Here is a 5,429-nt window from a genome sequence, read left to right as displayed (position 1 = left end):
GGGGGGGGGGGTTGGTCATAAGTATTAAACACAACAGAGTTTTCTATAGAATCAGCAGCTCATTGATTGACAACTATAATTTATATTGTCCATCTGTTATCAAGTTAAATTGTCGGGTCTGTCCAGTCAGATCCTGACTTTGGCACAAAGGCTTATAAAACTATTTTGTTTGTATATTTTAATATGCAGATCTGCAGAGTAACAAAAGCATCAGTCATTTATCAGCTAAATATTAACTGACAAATTATTTACTATTACATTAGTGCATTTCTATTATTAAGATTTCAGCAAATGAAAGAAATAAGTCATGCTCAAAATAAGAGGTCTGCTGCAGTGTTCCTAAATAAACAGTATAATAGTTAGTACATTTATAATATTGATTCAAATACATATTAATAATATTTAGATTTTTATAACACATCACATGGTTTGTTTGTTTGTTTGTTAGCTTTTTGCACTACAAGAGTGAAAGATTAAGCAAAAACGACCCATAACATTACTATTTTTTCTCAATATACAAACTTTTAAACATGAGGTCTTCAGTAGGTAACTCATCTAGACATCAGCTGAAGACATCCGGCCTGGAATGTTAATAAATAAATTTGGCTGCATTAAAATCAGATAAGCAGATTAAAAGCAGCCCTGTTACTCTTTTACTAAAGAAGCCTGAACCTTTAATCAAATATTCATCATTAATAATTTTTGGTTAAGGTGTTTTATTTAGCAGAAGAGGTTTCCCCTTGGTGCTTGCATCTTTTGAACATGTGAACCTAAGATGAAAGAGCAACTGTTCTGCTATTTTTGATCTCCTTTTCCCCTGAAGTTGACTGGGGTGCTGATATATTGATCTTTAAGTCGTCATATATTGAAGGAATCTGAAAGACAGCTCTGAAAACGAAGACTAAACAGAATTCCAAAGAGATAAATTAAAGCAAATGCATACATTTGAGAAATGGCTGCAACACAGTATCCAAGCTCTTGGATGCCCAGGGCCCTGCTGGTTCACTTAACAGAAAATGGAAGCTACATGCCTGAAAAACTTTTCCCAAAAAACTTTCAGAGTGAAGACATTACTAAATACTTCATACCTGCAGAAGTATGATGGGAATGGTGTCACATAATGCTTCCCATTAGTCTTGGCAGTTTGAGAAAATAGAGAAAAAAAATGGAAGGTATATAATAGCAGGAAATTTAGCAAGAAAACATGTATCACGGAAGCGATGAGCAATATAAATTCTGATTGATCCATGTACCATAAAAAATTAAGGTGACTAGGCAACTAACCTGAACTAGAGCATGGAAGAGTAGGACAGAATGATGTAACGCTGGAGCACTTTTACCTCATAGACGTAAAGCTATTATTGCTGCAAAAAGTGGTCACTAAAAGAAATTTTTGTTGATTTAAAGGAACACTCCACTATTTTTGGAAATAGGCTCATTTTCCAACTCCCCTAGAGTTAAACTAACTTTTAGCTGCATATTAGCATAGATCATTGAATCTGATTAGACCATTAGCATCTCGCTCAAAAATGACCAAAGAGTTTCTATATTTTTGCGCAATGATATTACGCAGTGCCTGAAAATAGACCCCAGCACGTTCCTAGTGCAAGCAGGTGGTCACGTTGGTTATGTTGACAGAAGTTAGCCTATTTTCAGGCGCTGCGTAATATCATTGTGCCTGCTGCACCCATGGTACGGCAGCAAAGTTCCTTGATTATTACGCCGGAATGGGAGTATAGTTCCTAGCCATATCGGCCTAGAAAATAGTAGTATTAACTACTATAAAGACATATTGGGGCTGCTAACCTCCATTCTCCAGGCCTTTCCAGACTCCCTCAGTCTGCGTGTTAGAGAGAGGACGGTATCACTCTCCTGCGATACGTTAATTACCTCCTGCAGACAGAGTCTATACAAAATTCAGCTTCTGTAGGAGTCAGGGGAGTGGGGCTCTCTCCGCCAGTCAAACAGCAATTTACTCCTCTCCCTCTCTCTCGTTCTTTACCTCTCTTCCTGTTTCTGTCACCCAATCTATTTTTTTTTTTTCTATCAGTGTATTGCTTTGCAGTGTGAAGTTAATTTTTAATTATCACTGTTCTGGTGTTAAATACACCATGCATAAAGGTGATGCACATTTAAGTTGGGCATATTTTGTAAACGGCTGTGAGTTGCAATTGCTTTGTCTTTTTAATTTAATGGCATTCAGTGCTTGTATATAATTTTTTATGTGTACTGCTGACAAAAAGAAAAATCACATTTGACATTTGACAAAAGTCTTACGTTTAAGGGTAAAAAAATGCCTTGAATAATCTGCATTATTTGAACCTCCTATGGATTATTTGACATTTTCTGAAGGTTAAAGCAACTATGATCATTTGCTGAAAAGTAGTTTCATATGTTCTTTTTTAACTGCTTAAGTTGAGGCATTTTCAAAAAGTCATCTGACTAATATCAAACTGGGTATGATGATGAATAATTGTGATGTTTCAAGAATTTGCGATTTCTATATTTTTACTTTAAAAATTACCAGTCAAACACAGCCAGGCATTATTTTTGTGCATTTTTGTTTAAAAACAACAAAATAAAGGAATGAAAACAAGACAGAGCTACAGAATCTAGCATGCTAATATCAACTACAGTCTTCTCTCTCTGTTTTTGTCTCTCTTCTCCCACATATCTGACCTCCACTTGCTTACCACACCATCTTTAAACACTAACATTTACTCTCATTATTTAGAGGCTCAAGGCAAGACCAACGGCAGACTTTCAGTATCACTTTAACACACCCATGCACACAAAGCATAAATGTAATTGTCTCTTTGCCATCAAAGGTCACAGGGAAGAAGAAAAAGGAAGTGCCCAAGTCTATAAACAAGTGAAAAGGAATATGTTCGTGAACACGCAGTTTACGTGCCTAAATAAAGAACCCCAAGTACACCATGCAGCCACTTGTATTGAATAATGTGTTTATCCCATTATGGCTCTGATGCATATTCAGTAGGAACACTAAATATGAGCGACGGCCTGACTCTATATCAGCACATTACAGCGTCTGCCTTTTTATCACAGAATAATGTGATGTTTGACGAAATTGTGTCAAATAGATTATGAATTAATATGCTACATGTCTCCTAGCACACATTCTGTGCAGCCTCGCCAGTTCCAGATGCCAGGGTAGCATTTCATTCGAATGACAAAAAACGCTGTCCATGCCGTATGAAAACAAGCGATCATCAAGACTGTGCATATGTTTCTGCATTGGCCTATTAGGAAAGCTTATAGCTCCTTGTAGCTGTTAGTTCTGATTCTAGAATCTGATTGGTCGAACAGCGTTCCAAGGAGCCCAACAGCATTGGACACTTCTGCAAATTTTCTTGAGCAAAACTGTCTATTGTCAATAGTGTAGCTTGACCAGCTGAACCCAGTGCAAAATCTGTGTGGGGAAATCTTTCACTCTCAGGTGAAATTCACAATCACTTGAATACTGACTAGGTTTCACCTGTGAAAATTAGTTGAACAACGATAAATGTTGTCGTTGCTAGTTCCTATGCTACATTATCAAATTAATTACAAAGACTTCTTTTGAACTAATGGCAGGCCCATCAAGTGTGATATTGCTTTAATATGGACACATTGGCTTGGTATTCTACATTTACGCATTTAGCAGATGCTTTTTTCTAAACCGACTTATATTGCATTAATACGTTCAAGATACAGTATACGTTTTATTAATTCATGCATTCCTTGGGAATCAAACTTGTGCCATTCGCTGTTTCGCTACAAGATTTCTTCTAGCATTGTGATGAGCATTTTGTTAGCTTGATGTTCTCGCCATTAAGTGAAATGCAGTTACAATGAAGATAGTATAGCAAGGACTCTGCTAATTTATCACTTGGGTTTTTTTCCTGCACATTTGAGAATGCAGATGCTATGGTGCATCAGCACTGCCAGAGGTACCCACACAAACATTAATGTGTGTAGCTTTCTCATTCATCTAGCACAACAGCACAGACACTAACAAATATCCACCCACACAGTGGCGAGCTCATCCAAACACACCTTTAAAACTAACACGATTAGTGTGGGCGGCTTTAGTGGGCTATTGACCCCAGCTGAACCAGGCAGAGCCCGCCAGTGGTGTGCAGACTGGGAGACAAAGTGGGTCAGTGAGAGGGTGATGTAATGTTAAAGCAGGAGAGAGAGAGAGAGGATTGAGAGGATTAAAGCAGTCTCTTTTCTCTCTGCCTCTTGTTCTATCACTCTCTTTCTCTTTCTGACTGTTGGTGTGACTGCTTCTCTATGTAATGTTTGCCAACCTATGCATCTTTCTATGTATCTACTACTGTCTGCCTCTCTCTCTCTCAGTTAAATTGATAATCATCATTCATCTGATATGAATTTCAATAAATGGAGCAAGTTGAATGTCGTACAGTACAGAATTGTGAGTAAAATACTGTAAGCCTGCATTTATTTGATCCAAAGTAAAGCAAAATTTTTTACTATTTAAAATAACTGTTCTATTTGAATATATTTCAAAATGTAATTTATTCCTGTGATTTCAAAGATGAATTTTTAGCATCATATTCTGATTTGCTGCTCAAAAAACATTTATTATTATTATTATGTTGAAAACAGCTGAGTAGAATTTTTTCAAGTTTCTTTGATGAATAAAAAGTTCAGAAGAACAGCATTTATCTGTAACATTATAAATGTCTTTATCATCACTTTTGATCAGTTTAAAGCATTCTTATAAGATATTTTTCATTTTTGAGCGAACTATCCTTTTAAATAACCACTTTAAGACTCAACAGAAGCCTCATGTCAATCAAAAAGCATTAATCCTAATGTGGCCAGCTTTCCTGCTTTTCAGCAAACCAGTTACAGGTCAAAGTTACATCACTTCAGTAATATTCATGAGCAATGTTAATCAGGTTTATGATGCATCCTTTAGACTTTTCAAAGCCCCAAAATTATTTTAGTACTGGAAAATATGAGCCTTAGCTCATCAGATAAAAAATGAATACACAGATGGAATATGACACCATTTGTTTTTCTTGTGCATGTGCTGTCTTTACCTGACATAATGTTTTCTGAAGTACACAGAGTGAATCAGACAACAAACCTAATTGTTTTTGACAATGTTTGATTGTCTAACTGGTTTGTCATCTAACGAGACATGCAGGAGGTATTTTTCTTTTTTTTGCAAGATGTCATATAGATGAATCATTTGTGCAGATCAGTGTTTAGCTGGAGAGGCAGAAACCTGCAAAAAGTTGTTTGAGTCTTTGTGCCAACTGAGACATAATGTTCCTTAGGCACTGATGAGTAGCTTTAATTAATCAGTGCTTTATTTGGTTGGCAGCACCGTCTGTTTTCAGTGTCAGAGTTACCTGGCTTATCTGTCAACTCACAGTACAAACACAACGAGTGTA

Source organism: Sinocyclocheilus rhinocerous, unplaced genomic scaffold (assembly GCF_001515625.1).
Source record: "Sinocyclocheilus rhinocerous isolate Xijiao unplaced genomic scaffold, SAMN03320098_v1.1 scaffold1158, whole genome shotgun sequence".
NCBI classification, from domain to species: domain Eukaryota; kingdom Metazoa; phylum Chordata; class Actinopteri; order Cypriniformes; family Cyprinidae; genus Sinocyclocheilus; species Sinocyclocheilus rhinocerous.
The sequence above is the reverse complement of the archived record's forward strand: the minus strand, read 5'-3'. Positions refer to the sequence as shown.